We start from the raw sequence: 21,630 nt of genomic DNA, 5'->3' as shown, positions 1-21,630 counted from the left end.
GGCAATCAAACGGACCCAAAATTTTCATTACACCAAACAGAAATTTGCTCGCAACCTATCTAGTAAGTGGTGAGCTGGTAAAATTTCTAACTCTGAACATCATCTTTAAAAGTTCGGGTAAACTTCAAAAATAGTATTTTTATTTATTTTAAATTATATTTTAGTCATTTATATTTAAAATGTTACGTTTTAGTCACTTACATTATCATTTTGTTACGAAGTGGTCATTCTACTATTAAACTCCGTTACCTCCCTAAAGCTAGTCCTACGTGGCAGTCCAAATAGGTTTTAAATGCCAACTTCGATGTCCAGTTGTAGGGATAAAAATAGATTTTTAATTGAATAAATTTAATTCGGACTGTCACATAAGACATCTAAGTTGGCATTTAAAACCCATTTGAACTGCTACGTAGGACCACCATTAGGGAGGTAATGGAGCTTAACGGTAGAGTGACACTTCGTAACAAAACGATAATGTAAGTGACTAAAATGTAACATTTCAAACATAAATGACTAAAATGTAATTTGAGACAAACAAAAATGATTGTTTTTATAGTTTACCCTAAAAGTTATCATCTCAAATTTTAAATAGGTTTAACCATAAATTACTACATAATTTGTATATTTTAATATTTAAATTTTTCTTGGTCGTAAGTAGTATTTGAATTTTTTTTGATGTTAGTATCTTCGTGAATCTAACCATTAAATCTATTTTTTTTAAAAGGGCTTAACTCACAAATTGAAACCTAAATTATACCATTTTCTCTAAGTTAGTATCAAAATTTTTTTGAGGTCACAAATGGTACCTAAATTATTCTTCCGTTATCCATTTTATACCAAAATGGTATATCCGGTAAAAAAACTTCAACCAATAATAGATTGCCATATTATATAAACGGTTAAAAAGTTAATTTTTTTATTCTTTTATTTTTCTTTTACATTATATTTTCATTATTTTTTTCTTCTTTTTTTCTTTCTTCTTCCTTCATAATGTTTAACAATGCCAGCAATGTTTGAAATTTGCCTTCTTGAAGTCGAGATGGTGAAAATTATTTTTCTTTTCAAACTTCACCATTTGCTTGCTCGACTTGACAAGATTGAAAAAGTTTTTTCATCGGTCAAAATCAAGGCTTCCAAAACCAGATCCGTCTGGTTGAATAAAAAATCAGCCAAGGTATTGGTTTAGAGATAGGGGTTAAATCAATTGACTTGTGAACCTATATAAACTAGTTGAGGCTAGCCAAAAAATCGGCTGAATAGATTTTCTTTATTTTTTTATTTTTATGAATATTTTAATAATTTAATTTATCAAACCAAGAGTCGGTGGCCTAACCGATTTGACCATCGACTTGATTCTAAAAACTTTGATAAAACCCATGAAGCCCCAAACGCTCACACTTTTAGAGGAAGTCCAAGATGAAAGGAAGAAAGAAAAATTAAAGAAAAAAAAAAGAATATATATATTTGGAGAAAATAATACTTTTTTGTCATTTTTGTCACATGACAATTTTTAATTTTTTTTTAAATTGACTTAGCGATTTGACTAATGGTTGAACTAATAAAGATACCAACTTATGGAAAAAATAGATTAGTACTAATTGTGACTAAAAATGTTTAGGTGCCAATAAACGGTAAAAAGGACATAGTTTATATATCAATTTGTAGGTTAAGCCTTTTTTTTCTTTTTAAATCAACTCATCAGTTTGACTAATGGTTGGATGAACGGAGGTAGCGACTTGGAAAAAGAACGTAGTTTAAGTATAACTTGTGACCCAAAATAAAATTTAAGTATCAAGATAGGGGAAAATGTATAGTTTAGATGCAAATTTGTTGGTTGCCTTTTAAATAAAGTGCTTTAATCCCATTCATAATATTCTTCAAAAAATGATTTTTCATAACTTATATGTTGTAGGGCTGCTAGTTAGATTTACAAGTAGACCAAACTTAGAGTACTAAAACACAATTAATCTAGTAATGAGATATTTAAAAAGAACTCTAACTTACGGTATACTTTATAAAAAAAATATCTTGTTAAGGATACAATTATGTTAATTTGAATACCTTAGCTAGTGATTTATTGTCTAGACTATTATATGTTTACACTGGGAGATGGAACATTCAGTTGAAAATTTAAAAAGTAACAAATAATAGTAAACTCCATCAAAGAGGCTAAACTTAGAGCATTAGCCTCGACTAGTGAAGAAGCATGTTAGTTATAAGATATTGATACGATCCGCCTCGGGGTGAGTCGAGTCGTATGTGAGATGCCCGATCGTCTACGAAGAACTATCGTTCGGTTTGTTCAAAATGATGTTTTTAAGTAAGTAATGCGAAAGCTATTCAAGGGGTTCAAAGATAAGGTTTAAAATATGAATATTAAAGGTTCGATTTAAAGGAAAAAGAATGAAGAAAGGTGATAGTTTGGTTTGGATAAGATGAAATGTAAGTATGGAACGAAAGGAACTCAAAAGCAAGCACGAACCAATACTAGAAAGTATCGATCCAATTGCTTATAAGCTTTTAAGGTGTTCGGATGAAAGAAGGTAAACCTCGACCCACTACTTAGCAAAGTAGGAACCTTGGTATAGTTTCGAATGCCACACTATGAATAGTGATAAGTTCGAGATAGAAGAAAAACATGCTGACGCCACTAGGTTTCCTAGATAAGCCAACAAGTCTTCAACGAAATTAGGAAGAAAAGAATCTCACCAAATATTTTCATTAACAAAGAAACAATAATCAAAGTTCAACAACCTTCTTTTCAAATAACAACAAACAACTATTTATAAGCTAAACGAAAAGCTAGCCAAATGGTCACTCTTGGTAGCTCATTAGATATTTAGAATCGGCTAGAACATACTAGAATAGGACATGGAACTTTCCTTGAAGCTTCCTCAACAACTGATGAATTAATGAGCTCAAAATATCATATTAAAAGGTTCGACAGAATGTAAGCAGCCAGCTGGTGGTGCTTCGTTGAGCTGAACGGTCATGGGAGGTATTAAAATAGCTTGGAGAACTTCAAATGTCAGCCTCATTCAGCTGATTATTAGGTGAAGAAAAAGGTGTCCATTGTAATGCCCAAGGCGTCACTTAGAGGGAATTAAAGGCTGTAGCTGGAAATTAATTCTTCATGGCTGTTGCTATGCACGAAAAAGTTAGCTAAAAGATGATGTTGATTCAGTTCTTCCCTAGGCCAATCCATGCATGTATTATAGCAAAATAAAGCAGCACTTAAATGAGTTAGGACATATTAAATTCGTCAACCAGTAGCCTCTTTAATGGACGCCCCTTGCATGCTGAACAACTCCTTAAATTCGTCCCATGCTTGCTCTAACATCTCTTTAATTTGGACAACAATTAACATGCACCATAAATTCGATTGGACAAAGTAGCAACATGAATTAAATTCGGTTAAGACATAAATAGCTTATTTAATTTGTCTAAGTTTAGGACATATTTATGACTCACGTTTAATGCTAGGACAACCATTAAATTCGGCTTAGACAAATAAATAGCAGCAGCTAATTAATTTGTCCTAAACTTGACATATTAAATTCATGTCCTGAACTAAGACACATTAAAACTTTATTTAAGTATGTACCGATTTGACAAATTAAAATGAGCTAATTATTTTAAGCTAACTAAATAAACAAACTTATTTATTTCAGCAAATTAGAATGCATGAAATTAAATATTTTTGAATCAAGCTCAATGAGCTTGCGTCAAACCGAGTTGAGCTTTAATGAGCTGTGTCAAACCAAAATTAAACTAGTAACAAGCTGAATTGAACTGGACGGAGCTTGGGGAGCTGGAAATGAGCTAGGATAAGCTTGCCAACAGTGTAATGCTCGGCTTGGTAAGCTTGACCAAAGTAGTTCGCGGGGCAGGTTCGTATCATTCCCCCCTCTTGAGGAAGACTTCTCTTCAAGTAAAGCCGTTTGTTTGCTAGAAATTTTTTTCTCTCGTGCGGCTTTCCTCGGTCAAATGGGACAAAGGTTGTCTCACAAACTTTTCCGAATTTACTCACCAAATTTGACAATGAAAAGTGCGACAAACTCAAATTCAAATAACACATATAAAATCCAGTCCAAAGATCATATGGAAAAAAATTATTCGTTCATAACATGGAGCTTCATATTATCGCACAATTTCGATATGCCATCAATATGAACAATTGAACAGAATGGAAACAAGGAATGATTAATCACGCAATTTAGCAAATAAGGATGCATTCCTCGTTTCAACCACAACATTCCAAATGGATCAAAACAAAGGACATATTCACTTGGCCTCACCTTGTTGTATTCGGTTGAATGGACTTACAGTAGCAGGATGAATAATATGGCCACTTTCCACAAAGTCATCATCAACAACACCGATTTCTTCATCTCGTTTGCGCAAAACAAACCTTCGCTCCTTAGCAAGGTAATGTAATCGATATTTCAACCTCGAATAAACCTAAAAATGTGAAAAATCAAATAAGTAACTTGCACCTTTCAAAATGTAATTTCCACAAAGATGGAAGATGTCAATGTCACCATGGATAATGTACTTAAAAGGACATGATGAGATGTTATTCACAGGTGGATAGCATAAACCGATTCCGGGATTAAAAAAAAATTCCAGAATCAAAAACTTGATTTTGATTTTGTAAACTAACCACAAGATTTATTTTCAGAAATGAAGATAAAATTCGTAACGGATGAAAAGGTACAAAAAATTTATTTACAATGAGATTACGGTACTTACCTTTTCTTGGTATCAACTTAAAGTGGCTAGCTCCAAGCTTAAACACTCAATTTTGATTACTCATCCCAAAATACAGCCAGAATTTCGTTTTCTCAAATAAATCACAAAAGTAGATCAAAGAAAGTTTAGGCAGACGAACATGCAAACATTTATACTTCACAAAACTCAATCGAATAGGTAGATCAAAACATGGAAACTTCGCACAAAAATTTAAAGTTTTTTTTTGATGGACACAATCCAACAAAGTAAGCATTTTGGGTGAAAACCTTTTAACATGTATGTCAAACAAAGGAGTTGTGAGCATACGACTATTCAAATATTCAAATCCATCACAGCCAACACATCAAAATTTTTATGTGGAAAAATTTTATCACACACATACAAGATTTGCGTAGGTTGAACCAATCCAACAGAAGGATAAGATATGTCATAAGACAAACTTTTCATGGATCTTTTTGAAACAAGGTCATTAACATCAATAGGTGGACAACGACTAACCAAATCAAAATATGGAGACCTTTCAGAAATTAAGTCATCAAAACCTACCAGTTTTTAAATCAAATGATCGTGACTTGATAATCATAGAGTCCTTACCTCGCTTACCTTCAGACACAAGTGGGCAGTTGTCATTCTCGTTCTTACCTTTCTTGTACAACCGAAATCACTGCTCGTTGGGAAGGTATTGAAGCTGGAATTGGTCACACGGATTTTTAAAAACATGGGAAGAGATATCACAAGCAAAACTAACAAGTGGGTTAGTGGAAACAATCCTCGCTTGCTCACTAACATCTTTTCCACTCGAATCTCTTTCTTTAAGATCACTTACTTCTTCCACTTTTTCTTTTATCTCAATCTCTTTTTCCATTCTTTTCTTTTGAAAAAACTCTTTTTCTTTTTCATTCTCTTTTTCAATCTCATTTTGTTTCCTCTCTTCCTCTTTTTCTTTCATTTCTTTGTTTCTTTTCTCGATTTCATTCAAGATCCTCTCATTTTCTCTCATAATCTTTTCTTGCCTCTCTTGTCTTTTGATTTCTTTTTGCTTTTCATCTTTTTTTTTCTCGTTTTCTTTTTACAAGAGGTTACAAAAGACTAAGGAGAACAATCATTTTGTTCAAAAGAGGAAAAATCATTTATCAAAAGAGGAAAAATCATTTACATATGGTTTACGAACAATCCTTCGTGAAGATCTATCCGTGGATATTTTCTTTGGAGTTCTTGAAGAGGTGTATCTTTCATCTCACACATTTTCTCGGAAGGATTCAAAATCAAAATCAGCTTCCCTTCATCTCGAATTCCTTGATGAAAAGGAGTCTCGATCGAAATCTCTTCTTGAATTCTTCGATGAGTAGGAGTCATAGTATACGTCCCTTTGTCTCGAAGTCGTTGGCGAATAAGAATCATAATAAGAATCTTCTCTCGAGTAGTCATCGAATGTATATCTCCGTGATATTCTTGGTTCCACTTTCCAACTTGATGACACTCGTTCACTTTGGTCTCTTTTCTCCGCACGATCTAGTCTTTCGTGTAGTTTGTCAAACTTAGTATTCACCATTCTTCTTATTTCTTCCACCAAATATTGGAACTCCGATTCGGTAAATTTTTCACAAGACATAATTTATTACTGAAAGAAAAGATTGTTAAATAAGAACATAAATAAATTCTTCACAACAAAAACCTCACGATTTCACTCGGAAAGAAAAAGTTTGATTATGCTCTCACTCGTATTTGCACTCGTAATTTTGGCTTTTACCTCCACTCGATTGTGCTCACACTATCGTGCCTTTCACCTCTCAAAATTTTCTATCGTAACTTCGTATTCGGACTTTCCAAGGCCTTATCTAGGCTTAGGGGTCGGTTGCAAGTTGTTTAACAAAGGATAAAGATGAGGGGGTTTATGGTAGGCTGAAAAAAATTAAAATGGTTTTGAGTGTGGCGTTGGGGTATATGAAGATGATAGAATTGGGACCTAATGATCAGAAACACAAGTAGATGAACACAAACCTCTTTGAGCACTTTTTTTCCGAAGATTTCAAAACTTGCACTTTCAAATATATATTCTTTTTTTTTTCAACTTCAAATTTCCCTTCTTCTTTTTTTTTACTACTTTAAGATGAATACAATAAGAAAAAAAGTCAATTTTTTTATATTTTTTTCTATTTTTTGATTTTTTTCACTTTACGAACCTATTCCCGATAATGGTGCGAATGCGGTACTTCTCATTTTGCAAGCTTTGATACCAGATGATACGATCTGCCTTGGGATGAGTCGAGTCGTATGTAAGATGCCTAATCGTCTACGAAGAAGTATCGTTCGGTTTGTTCAAAATGATGTTTATAAATAAGTAATATGAAAGCTATTCAAGGGGTTCAAAGATAGGGTTTAAAATATGAATATTAAAGGTTTGGTTTAAAGGAAAAAGAATGAAGAAAAGGTGATAGTTTGGTTTGGATAAGATGAAATGTAAGTATGGAAAGAAAGGAACTCAAAAGCAAGCACGAACCAATACTAGAGAGTATTGACCCAATTGCTTATAGGCTTTTAAGGTGTTCAAATGGTAGAAGGTAAACCTCGACCCACTACTTAGCAAAGTAGGAACCTTGGTATAGTTTCGAATGCCACACTATGAATAGTGATAAGTTCAGGATAGAAGAAAAATAGGTTGACGCCACTAGGCTTCCTAGATAAGCCAACAAGTCTTCAACAAAATTAGGGAGAAAAGAATCTCACCAAATAGTTTCATTAACAAAGAAACAATAATCAAAGTTCAACAACCTTCTTTTCAAATAACAACAAACAACTATTTATAAGCTAAATGAAAAGTTAGTTGAATGGTCACTCTTGGCAGCTCATTAAACATTTAGAATCGGCTAGAACATGCTAGAATAGGCCATGGAAATTTCCTTAAATCTTCCTCAATAGCTGCTGAATTAATGAGCTCAAAATATCCTATTTGAAGGTTCGACAGAAGCTAGTGGTGCTTCATTGAGCTGAACGATCATGGGAGGTATTAAAATAACTTAGAGAACTTCAAATGTCAGCCTAATTCAGTTGATTATTAGGTAAAGAAAAAAGTGTTCATTGTAATGCCCAAGGCGTCACTTAGAGGGAATTAAAGGCTGTAGCTGGAAATTAATTCTTCATGGCTGTTGCTATGCACGAAAAAGTTAGCTAAAAGATGATGTTGATTCAGTTCTTCCCTAGGCCAATCCATGCATGTATTATAGCAAAATAAAGCAGCACTTAAATGAGTTAGGACATTAAATTCATCAACCAGTAGCCTCTTTAATGGACGCCCCTTGCATGCTGAACAACTCCTTAAATTCGTCCCATGCTTGCTCTAACATCTCTTTAATTTGGACAGCAATTAACATGCACCATAAATTCGGTTGGACAAAGTAGCAACATGAATTAAATTCGGTTAAGACATAAATAGCTTATTTAATTTGTCTAAGTTTAGGACATATTTATGACTCACGTTTAATGCTAGGACAACCATTAAATTCAGCTTAGACAAATAAATAGCAGCAGCTAATTAATTTGTCCTAAACTTGACATATTAAATTCATGTCCTGAACTAAAACACATTAAAACTTTATTTAAGTATGTACCGATTTGACAAATTAAAATGAGCTAATTATTTTAAGCTAACTAAATAAACTAACTTATTTATTTCAGCAAATTAGAATGCATGAAATTAAATATTTTTGAATCAAGCTCAATGAGCTTGCGTCAAACCGAGTTGAGCTTTAATGAGCTGTGTCAAACCAAAATTAAACTAGTAACAAGCTGAATTGAACTGGACGGAGCTTGGGGAGCTAGAAATGAGCTAGGATCAGCTTGCCAACAGTGTAATGATTGGCTTGGTAAGCTTGACCAAAGTAGTTCGTGGGGCGGGTTCGTATCATTCCCCCCTCTTGAGGACGACTTCTCCTCAGGTCGAGCCGTTTGTTCCCTAGAAAATATTTTCTCCCGCGCGGCTTTCCTCTGTCAAATAGGACAAAGGTTATCTCAAAATTTTTTTCGAATTTACTCCCCAAAAGTTGAATGCATGGAATTAAATGTTTTTGAGTCAAGCTCAATGAGCTTGCATCAAACCGAGTTGAGCTTTAATGAGCTGTGTCTAACCAAAATTAAATCGGTAACAAGCTGAATTAAACTGGACGGAGTTCGGGAAGCTGGAAATGACCTAGAATCAGCTTGCCAACAGTGCAATGCTCGGCTTAGTATGCTTGACCAAAGTAGTTCGCAGGGTGGGTTCGTATCAGATATCTTATTTGATATTCTAATTTGAAAAAATCCAATATCACCTATATTAAACCATTGTGATGGTATTACAACTATTGGAAGGGATAACAAATATTATAATAAATTATTTAGATCTATAAGAAGAAAACATAGTGGAAGGGATAACAAATATTAAGAGATACCATATAACTAATAGTACCATTAATGTTAACTATATTCAAAATGGTGATAATATTATAGATAATTTGGCAAAATTTTAACTAGAAAAAATGTTTGGATAACATCAAGGTGGATGGGATTAAAGCTTGTTGAGGTATTTTTCTCTATCATTTTTTCCTGGTGATGTTTGTCTATTTATATGATATGGGTATTATTCATTGAGATGACAGGTTAAGTAGGCTCCATGCATACAGACACGTACCCTACTCTAGGTTGAATACGTGTTACGCGTTTTCATGCATGTATAATATCGCAGGGGAGTAAGCTCAGCAAACGAGCTACGAGCTCAGCCTGCGATCCTATCATATGAGCTCGGTCAACGACCTCGTGGGTTTGGGTTGATGCTGGCCCAAACCCAAAGGGATTTTGGACCGATGGTGGTAATTATCCTAACAAAGCTCAAACAAAAATAAATATAAACTATAAGTATACCCTACCTAATAATTGGAGATCCCTAAGAATTAGGTTTAAATGAAAAAAAAAATGATGGAGTGGTTTGATTACATGCACATATAAATAATATATATGTAAACCTCTCCATATGATGCGGTTCATGGATCCTATAACAATAATAGAGGTTGTAACAGTCTAATTTCAGTGAAATCGAAATAGTGGTTTTGGGATCACAAATCCGAGCCCGAAAAATGAAATTATTTAACTTTCATAAAATGATAGGTATTATGATTGGAATATTGTATGAAAATTTTTATAGAAAAATTTTATCAATTATGTGTCTAATTGCAAAAAGGACTGAATTGAGTAAAATGTTAAAGTTGTATACTAATAGCTATAGGGATTATATAGCTAGAGAATTCAAAATGTGAGGTCCTTATATTGTAATTAGGCCATTAATGAAAAACATGTAGATATATTTAGTGACTCATCCATGGAAAATTGAAAAGATGCAAGGACAAAATTAGAAAGTGAATAAATTAATATACGATAAACGATTAAATAGAATAAAACTTTTTTTATATCATCATCTTCTCCATATAATACATGGAAACCCTAGGAGAGAGGAAGGGAATTTCTTAAGCTTGAATTGGTAAGTTCTATGTCCCGTTTATAGTGATTTTTATATTTTTGAGATTATGAAAGATTAATCTCTTTATTTGGGGATTAAATTTAAAAGAAATTAAAGTTCAGAAAATTACCTATTTATGAATATGCTGTAAATTGAAAGTGTTTGATAGAAAATGAAAGATTATTGATAGATAAACCACTTTTACAAAGTGATTTTTAGTGAAAACATGTGTAGGGACTAAATTGCAAAGTAGTGAAATTCTTGAAAAAATTCTGAAATTTATGAAATACATGTGCTGTAAAAGTTATGTTGGAATTTTGAATAAGCTTGGAATAATGAGTAAATTGCATGAATTTCAATTTCTGAGCCTAGGGATGAAATTGGAATTAATTAAAAGTTTAGGGGTACTTTTGTCTAAAATATGAAATGGGCTTGATTGAATGTAAAAATCATAGAATTGATGATTAAATTTATTTATATAGATCCAGAAGTGTCGAACAAAGAAAAAGAATGAGGGAAAGAAAAAGTTTCGGATAAATAGATACGATCAATTGTCAAGGTAAGTTCGTATAACTAAATTAAGCATGTGAATGTGTTGAATTGATTGTTGAATTATGTGTATCATGATTTTTAATTGGTATGTACATGTAATAAACTAATGTTGATTTGTGATTTACATGTAAATGATGAAATATTACATGAATCCGTTTGAATATTGATTTCCGATTGGACAAGTGATTATCATGTATATGAGATCCTGCATATGTTGCAGTAAAGGTTATTCCGAAAGGATAATCTTTTGATCTCATTATGAAAAGGAATGTAAACCAAAAGGGTAATACTTGAAAAGGATTTGTGTACCCAAATGGTACAACTTGAAAAGGTTATGTACACTTTGTGTGTACACTTGGAAAGGTTAGGTATACTTTGTGTATACCATATAAAAAGGAAATGTATACTTTGTGTGTACCATTTGGAAAGGAATGTGCACCTTAAGTGTATAACTAGAAAAGGAAAGGTCCATCGGAAATTCAATAATTCAGCGGTAATGACATACGTAGTGATATAAAAAGAAATGGCATAATGAGCTCATCTATGCATTTTAGTATTTTTGGAAACTAATCAATTGGTTGATTGATTGTGTGTAGGATTTAATTGCTAATTAACTAAGTTAATGGAAATATTACTTAATGTATGAATTACTTGATGAACATGAAAGGTAAGTGTAGTTTGGTTATATGAACTTACTAAGCATTAATGCTTACTAGGTTTATATTTTTTCCTGTTTTATAGTACTCAAAGCTCGTGAAGGTTGGAATTAAGTCGGAGCTATCATCACACTATCAATCCCTTCATTTTGCTAAAAATGATAAATCTATTTTGTTATAATAGCATGTATAAGCTTTTGTGGTCAAATAACAACTTAATATTTCGGTTTGTAATCAAGTCATTAGAGTGATTAGCGGAGCATGTTTGATATTGGTATGTTGTGGATTAATATAAAAACATGTTGTTTTGAATGATTAAGTTTGGGGTGAGAAAAGTGGCCTAAAATGACTTATTTTCGTCCACATGGTTAGACACACGGACGTGTGTCTAGGCCGTGTGTGACACACTGTAAGCCCACAGGCGTGTGAAATGACTGTGTGTCCCCTACATCCTTAAATATGAAGTTAGGATAGTACACGAGCAAAAGACACGACCGTGTGTTTTTATTGTGTGAAATACACGAGTTTCAAGCATGGTCGTGTGTCAAAATCGTGTGAAAATGGCGTAAAAATAGTGAAAATTAGTTTACCACAAGGCCTAGCCACATGGGCGTGTGCCCAGGCCGTGTGCCCCTTTGATGCTTAAGAAATTGCAAGTCAAAATTGCCCACAGGCTGGCCACACGGCTATGGTAGCCACACAGGCTGGCCACATGGGCATGTGCCCCTAACTTCAAGAAATTTTTTTCAAAGTTTTCCAAAGTTACCGGTTTAGTTCCAAATCACTTCTAAAGTATGTATTGGGTCCTGTAGGCCCATATTAGGGACTTTATGGTGAAATTTGAAAAATTTTGATTTGGAATACAAATTTATGGCTCAGTTTTGTATAAATGCTAGTGTATAAGTCCGGTAATTCCTCGTAACCCTATTTTAGTGACGGATACTAGTTAAGAGTGTTACATTTAGTGGTATCAGAGCTATGGTTTAGCCAATTCTCAGACTAACGTAGCAAGTGTGAATTTAACTATACATGTCATTATATAATTGATGATAGTGTGATATCTCCTGACCATTTTAAATGTGTTTTCATATAGTAAATGTTTTCCAACCGAGCAAGAGCAGAATCTAAAGAAGCTGAGAGTACTTCTCAAGCTTTCGTTCGACGAGCTACAGATGGTAGTAGTAGTAGAAGGTCTGAATCAGAAGGTCGAAGTGAATATGCTAAAGAGGTTTTCTTTGAAATGTTGGATAAATGGTTTCCTGAATATTTGAAAAGAAATTCTGCTGCTTTTCAATCACAACCTCCCCACCAAATACTCAAACTATTCTTGAGAGACTATCGGGTACTGAAACTATTAGAATTAGTAAGGTTCTAGTGGATAAACTCAGAAAATATGGGGCTGAGGAATTTAGAGCTACAATCGATGATGATCTGAAAAAAGCTGAATTCTGGCTGGAAAATACTACTCGAGTGTTGGACGAATTATTATGTACTCTAGCTGAATGCTTGAAATGTTCTGTATCTCTGTTAAAGGACACGGCTTATCACTGGTGGAAAACTGTAACTTCAGTAGTTCCAAAAGAAAAGATTACTTGGGAATGCTTTCAATCTGAATTCAGAAAGAAATATATTAGTCAAAGATTCCTAGATCAGAAAAGGAAAGAATTTCTAGAATTAAAACAGGGGAATAGGACCGTTGTGGAATATGAAAGGGAGTTTGCACTGTTAAGCCAATATGCTAGTAAATGGGTACAAACAGAGGCAGAAATGTGTAAACATTTCGAGGAAGGATTAAATGAAAATATAAAATTACTGATTGGCATTTTAGAAATAAGAGAGTTTGCAGCACTTATTGATCATGCAAAGAAAGCTGATGAGCTAAGTAAAGAAAAGAAGAAGGCAAACAAAGAAGCCCAATCCTCTGGGAAAAGACCTATTGGTAGGTCTCAATTATTTTCTTCAAAGCTGGGTATTTCGGCAACGAGTGTTGTTTTCAACGCTTTAATCCCAAGTCTTCTTCACCATCAGTAACTAGTTTGGAAATGTGGGAAACACGAAGCCAAAATGTAAACACTGTAACAAATTTCATTATGGTGAATGCTGAATGAACACCGCTGTATGTTACAAATGTGGTTTATTTGATCATCTCTTGAAAGTTGTCCAAAAATAGTAGAAAGAGATGCTGAACAGACTTTAAAACCAGGCAACACTACTTTAAGGGGCAGACCACCTAGACACCCTAAAAATTTTAGTGGTACCCGAAGCGCTACAAAAGATTCAACTGCTAAATTTGATGCTCGAGCTCCTGCAAGAACATATGTCATACGGGCCCGAGAAGATGTTCTAGTGCCAGATGTCATTACTGGTACTTTTTCTTTACTAGATACTAATATTATTGCATTGATTGATCCAGGTTCCACAGTTTATATGCATAAATTTAGTAAATGTTAAAAATTTACCTGTTGAATTCACTGAATTTATGGTGGAACTTTAAAATCCTTTGGGCCAATGTACAAAAGTAGATAAAGTTTGTAAAAACTGTCCACTTATGGTAAAGGGTAAATGTTTCTTAGTTGATTTAATGCTACTGCCTTTTGATGAATTCGATATGATATTGAGAATGGATTGGTTAACCCAACATGATGCAGTGGTTAATTATAAGCAGAAGTATATTGTGTTGAAATGTTAAGACCGTGAGTTACTTAATGTTGAATCTGACAAGCTAGATGGATTATTTAATATGATTTTAGCAATAGCAGCACAGAAATGTATGAGGAAGGGATATGATGCTTATCTTGCTTATATGTTGGATATTAAGGTAACTGAGTCAAAGATTCAATCTGTGCCAGTTGTATGTGAGTTTCTAGATGTGTTTCCGGAAGAATTTTCTGGCTTACCACCTGTCAGAGAAGTGCAATTCTCTATAGATGTAATTTTGGGAACAACACCAATATCGATAGCACCTTATCGAATGGCTCCCGCCAAGTTGAAAGAGTTGAAGGTGCAGTTACAAGAATTAATTGAGAGGGGTTTTGCTCGACCTAGTTTCTCACCATAGGCTGCTCCGGTGTTATTTGTAAAGAAGAAAGATGGATCATTGAGGTTATGTATTGATTACCGGCAACTCAACAAAGTCACTATAAAGAATAAATATCCACTGCCTCGAATTGATGTCTTATTTGATCAGTTGAAGGAAGCTACTGTATTTTCAAAGATTGATCTTCGTTCGGGTTATTACCAGCTCTGGGTGAAGGATTCAGATGTTCCAAAGACAGCTTTCAGAACTAGATATGGTCATTACGAATTCTTGGTGGTGCCGTTTGGATTAACAAATGCACCAGCAGTGTTTATGGATTTAATGAACTGGATTTTTAGACCTTACCTAGATAGGTTTGTCGTGGTATTCATAGATGATATTTTAGTTTATTCCCGAAGTGAAGATGAGCATGCTGAACATTTGAGGATGAAGTCATTTTTCTTGGTCACATCGTATCTGCTAAAGGCATCAAGGTTAACATGAGCAAAATTTTAGCAATTATTAATTAGAATTCACCAAAGAGCGTATCAGAGGTCAGAAGTTTTCTAGGTTTAGCCGGGTATTATCGGAGGTTTGTTAAAGGATTTTCAATGGTTTCTTTTCCAATAACTCGTCTGTTACAAAAATGTGTAAAGTTCGAGTGGAATGACAAATGTCAGCAGAGCTTTGATAAATTGAAGACTGTGTTGACTGAAGCACCTGTATTAGTACAACCTGAATCGGGTAAGGAAGTTGTAATTTACAGTGATGCATATTTAAATGGTTTAGGTTGTGTTTTGAATCAAGAAGGTAAAGTGGTTGCCTATGCTTCAAGTCAACTTAAACCACATGAAAGAAATTACCCGATGCATGATCTTGAATTGGCAGCCATAGTGCTTGCATTGAAAATATGGCGGTATTATTTATATGGTGAAAAATGTCATATTTACACTTACCATAAAAGTCTGAAGTATTTAATGATATAGAAAAACTTGATGTGAGGCAACGCAGGTGGCTTGAGTTAATAAAAGATAACGATTTGATTATTGACTATCATCCGGGAAAGGCTAATGTTGTGGCAGATACACTGAGTAGGAAATCTTTATTTACTTTAAGAGCAAGAACACCCGGTTATCTTGTTTAGATGATGGTTCAGTTGTAGCTGAATTGAAAGCTAGACTGATATTTATACAACAAATCTATGAAGCATAGAAGAGTGACAATGTAACACCCCCTAACCCCAAACCGTCACCAGAATAGGGTTACGAGGCATTACTGGACTTATACATTAGAATTTATACAAAATCGAGTCATAAATTTTCATTACAAATCAAAACCTTTCAAATTTCATCTTAAAGTCTCTAATATAGGCCTACGGGGCCCAATATATGTTTTAGAAGTGATTCAGAACTAAATTGGCAACTTTAGAAATTTCTCCTTGAAGATAGAGGCAACGTTCGTGTGGCCTGGGACATGGCCGTGTGGCCTGGGATATGGCCGTGGGGCTAGGCCATGGGCAGATTCTGACTTATTCACATGGCCTGGGCACACGCTCATGTGACTTGGCCGTGTGAAAACATGATTTTTGACCTGACCATTTTTAAGCTATTTTCACATGCTAAACACATCTATTTCATGCTCAAATATTTACTAATAGTTTTTAAATGAAATATCATTCATTATGCCATTCAAACTTAGAAAATATTCATTCATTCACTTCAATACCTCTGAAGAATTATGTACCACAATTCATATCAAAATTATACAACATTATCATACTAGTCAAACTCATGTAAGTTTAGCTTCCAAAAAATGCATATTTCATACCATGCTTCAACAACTTTCATGTTTATACACTATCATATACAAAATAACACCTTAACAACCTTGGTACATGCCATTTTACCAAAAGAAAAGTATTCACCACTTTGAGTCTGGGATTGGCTTGGATGCTGAGTCTTACCTAGAACTGCGCACGGAAACATACCGTACCATGAGTATACACTCAGTGGCATTTCTATAAACTAATACTTAAAACAATAATAAGCCATGTATATACATTGTAAGATAACTTTTTATTTCATAATCTTATTAGCTTCATCACTTACCTGTAACTTATAGCTCTTAAATGTATTTAAACAATTCTTTTTATACTTTTCATATCATTCAATATCATTCAATACTTGTATAACAGTCACAGTCACATAATCAATAGCAGTCAGTCTTTGTCCTTAGTACTTTCAATTACCCCTATTAACATAAATCGGAATTAGACGGATACACGGATCTAACCCACACACCGGGGATAGTGTACAGTGTTTCATCGGCCGAAACCGGAATACACCGTAGGGTAATAGTAATAGTAGTAGTAACAGTCATAGTTAGGTACAGAGTACCCCTTCGGAACGAATCCGGAACAGTCACAATAGTCGACACATATAGTGTCTCATCGACACACAGTCAGAATATCCCTAAACACTTCTAATCTTATGGCATGCCAATTATATCCGACTAGTCCGACACTTGTTGATAGGGTGTACAAATCGTTACATTTCAATACAAAAGCAGTAATAATTTCTATCATATCATTCATTATACATTGTAACTACTAAGAATAGAAATTACATTGTATTAAATCATTAAGCATAGTTTATAGAAATACAAACCGAATTTCTCGAGTTTACTCGATATCCTCGTTCACTTTCTCCTTTCCCTTTTTCGATGATGTTCCCCGTGCTACGTTGGCTACATAAAATTTAAAATTTAAAATTATCAATATATATTATTTAATAACACACTCTTGTATTTCCATGTATCTTTTACTTAAATTCCAATTTAGTCCTTCCACCATAACCATTCTTTTTCTTCAAAACAAATCCTATATTTTCATCCAATTATCATTTTAAACTATTCCAGCTCTTAAATTTACAGCATGAAACACTAATTATAACATCTTCTCAAATCAATCCCTATTATTGCAAGACATATATTTTCTTTCAAAATTTAATCATTCTCCCACTTCTAACTTGAATTTCCATCAAATTAACACTTAATTCTTCCATTTATTCAACTTAATCAACATATAAAAATTCAATAACTTTCTAAATTTCAACATAACAAAAGTAGTATTCTTTCCTAGGATTCCATAGACATTAAAATTACAAGAAAATATATCAAATTGACTTACCAATCAAGCTTGGAACTCCAAAACCCTAAATTTTCCTTTTCTTTTTCTTTCCCTTTTTCTTTCTTTCTTTCCCTAATCTGTTTCGTTTTCATTCTTTCTTTTATTTTATTTGTTTTGTTTAATTACTTTATTATAGTATATTATATTATTATAATATACTTTAATCATTATTATTATTTTCTTATAAAATAAGTAAATACACATGTTTATTACATGTGTACCATTTATAATTTTACACATTTTATTTATTTTTACCATACATTTGTCACCTTATGGCCTAATTGCTAATTTAGTCCCTTGGCTTTCCTACAGTTTATAATTAAACCTTCACACTTTATTCAATCTTGTCCTTTCACTAAATTAGCCTTAATTCAAGCTAATTCACTTAATCAAAGTCTAATCAACTACACTACTAACTTTGTAAATATTTCTAATAAATATTTACGAATTCATTTTGCAAAAATAATGACCCGAAAATTTCAATTTTTCCAATGACCTTAAAATTTGGGTCATTACAGACAATGAGTTGCAAGTTAAATGGGAGCAATGTCAAAAGAATTCTGATTCAGAGTTTCAAATTGGGTCTGATGATTGCTTGTTGTTTAAAAACAGAATATGTGTTCCGAAGAACTCAGAACTGGTACAAAAGATTTTGTATGAAGCTCATAATGGTACAATGTCAGTTCATTCTGGTAGTAATAAAATGTATAATGATTTGAAAAAGATGTATTGGTGGCTGGGAATGAAAAGAGATATTTTTGAATTCGTAGTCAAATGTTTAATATGTCAACAAGTTAAAGCTGAGCATCAAGTGCCTTCAGGGTTATTACAGTCAATCAATAAACCGGAGGGGGAATGGGAAAGAATTACCATGGATTTTGTAATGAGATTACCTATGTCTCCGAGAAAGAGAGATTTTATATGGGTAATTATGGATCGGTTAACAAAATCGGCGCATTGTATACCAGTATGTATGGACTATTCATTAGATAAGTTGGCTAAATTGTATGTCTCTGAAATTGTTAGATTGCATGGTGTATCGGTTTCTATTATCTCTGATAGAGATCCTAGGTTTACATCCCGATTTTGGTATAAATTGCAAGAAGCACTGGGGAAACAGTTACATTTTATTACTGCATTTCATCCCCAAACTTCTGGCCAATCAGAACGAGTGATATAGATTTTAGAAAACATGTTACGGTGTTGTGTACTTGAGTTTAAAGGTAACTGGGAAAAGTATTTGCCTTTGGTTGAGTTTGCTTATAATAATAGTTACCAATCCAGCATCAAAATGGAACCGTATGAAGCTCTGTATAGTCGGAAATGTAGAATTCTATTGTATTGGACAGAGCTTAGTGAAAAGAATATTCATGGCATTGACTTAATTTGGGAAACTGAAGAAAAGGTAAAGGTGATACAAGACAGCCTGAAAACAGCTTCAGACAGACAAAAGTCTTATGCGGATCTTAAAAGAAAAGAAATTGAGTTTTAGATTGGTAATAAGATATTCTTGAAAGTGTTACCCTGGAAGAAAGTTCTCCGGTTTGGCCGTACAGGAAAATTAAGTCCTCAGTTTATTGGACCATATGAGGTCATTGAAAGAATTGGACCGGTAGCTTACCAGTTAGCATTGCTGCCAGAACTTGAAAGAATTCACAATGTTTTTTATGTGTCAATGTTAAGACGGTATCAATCGGATCCATCATATGTTATCTCTCCAAGAAAAGTGGAAATTCAGCCCGACATGACATATAGTGAGGAATTAACTAATATCTTATCATAGGAAACAAAAGAGTTAAGAAATAAAAAGATAGCATTGGTAAAGGTTCTTTGGTAGAAACATGGAATTGAAGAAGCTACTTAGGAACCTGAAGATATCATGAAAAGGCAGTACCCGAATCTCTTCACTGGTAAGATTTTCGAGGACAAAAATCCCTTAGGGAGGGAGAGTTGTAACAGTCTAATTTCAATGAAATCGGAATAGTAGTTTTGAGACAACAAATCCGAGTCGAAAAAATGAAATTATTTAAATTTTATAAAATGATAGGTATTATGATAGGAATATTGCATGAAAATTTTTATAGAAAAATTTTATCAATTATGTGTCTAATTGCAAAAAGGACTAAATTGAATAAAATGTTAAAGTTGTATTCTAATAGCTATAGGGATTATATTGCTAGAGAATTCAAAATGTGAGGTCCTTATATGGAAATTAGGCCATTGATGAAAAACATGTAGATATTTTTAGTGACTCATCCATGGAAAATTGAAAAGATGCAAGGACAAAATTGGAAAGTGAATAAATTAATATATGATAAAAGATTAAATAGAATAAAACTTATTTTATACCATCATCTTCTCCATAAAATATATGGAAACCCTAGGATAGAGAAAGGGAATTTCTCAAGATTGAATTGGTAAGTTCTATGTCCCGTTTTTAGTGATTTTTATATTTTTGAAATCAGGAAAGATTAATCTATTTATTTGGGGGATTAAATTTAAAAGAAATTAAAGTTTAGAAAATTACCCATGGATGAATATGCTGTAAATTGAAAGTTTTTGATAGAAAATGAAAGATTATTGATAGATAAACTACTTTTACAAAGTTATTTTTAGTGAAAACATTTGTAGGGGCTAAATTGCAAAGTAGTGAAATTCTTGGAAAATTTTAAATTTTATGAAATACATGTGCTGTAAAAGTTATGTTGGAATTTTTAATAAGCTTGGAATAAGAAGTAAATTGCATGAATTTCAATTTCCGAGCCTAGGGACGAAATTGGAATTAATTAAAAGTTTAGGGGCAAAATAGTACTTTTTCCTAAAATGTGAAATGGGCTTGATTGAATGTAAAAATCATAGAATTGATGATTAAATTTATTTATATAGATCCAAAAATGTCAAACAAAAAGATCGAGGGAAAGAAAAAGTTTCGGATAAGTAAATACGATCAATTGTCAAGGTAAGTTCGTATAACTAAATTAAGCATGTAAATGTGTTGAATTGATTGTTGAATTATGTGCATCATGATTTGTAATTGGTATGTACATGTAATAAACTCATGTTGATTTGTGGTTTACATGTAAATGATGAAACATTACATGAATCCGTTTGAATATTGATTTCCGATTGGACAGGTGATTACCATGTATATGAGATCCTGCATATGTTGCAGTAAAGGTTATTCCGAAAGGATAATCTTTTGATCTCATTATGAAAAGGAATGTAAACCAAAAGGGTAATACTTGAAAATGATTTGTATACCCAAATGGTACAACTTGAAAAGGTTATGTACACTTTGTGTGTACACTTGGAAAGGTTAGGTATACTTTGTGTATACCATATGAAAAGAAAAAGGTATACTTTGTGTGTACCACTTGGAAAGGAGTGTACACCTCAAGTGTACAACTGGAAAAGGAAAGGTCCATCGGAAATTCAATAATTCAGCAGTAATGACATACGTACTGATATAAAAAGAAATGGCATAATGAGCTCATCTATGCATTTTAGTATTTTTGGAAACTAATCAATTGGTTGAATGATTGTGTATAGGTCTTAATTGCTAATTGACTAAGTTAATGGACATATTACTTAATGTATGAATTACTTAATGAACATTAATGGTAACTGTAGTTTGGTTATATGAACTTACTAAGCATTAATGCTTACTAGGTTTATATTTTTTCCTATTTTATAGTGCTTAAAGCTCGTGAAGGTTGGAATTGGGTCGAAGCTATTATCACACTATCAATCCTTTCATTTTGGTAAAAATGACAAATCTATTTTGTTATAATGGCATGTATAAGCTTTTGTGGTCAAATAACAACTTAATATTTCAGTTTGTAATCAAGTCATTAGAGTGACTAGTGGAGTATGTTTGATATTGGTATGTTGTGGATTAATATAAAAACATGTTGTTTTGAATGATAAAGTTTGGGGTGAGAAAAGTGGCATAAAACGACCTATTTTCGTCCACATGGTT

Source organism: Gossypium hirsutum, chromosome A05 (assembly GCF_007990345.1).
Source record: "Gossypium hirsutum isolate 1008001.06 chromosome A05, Gossypium_hirsutum_v2.1, whole genome shotgun sequence".
Lineage (NCBI taxonomy): Eukaryota > Viridiplantae > Streptophyta > Magnoliopsida > Malvales > Malvaceae > Gossypium > Gossypium hirsutum.
This window is presented reverse-complemented; position numbering follows the sequence as displayed.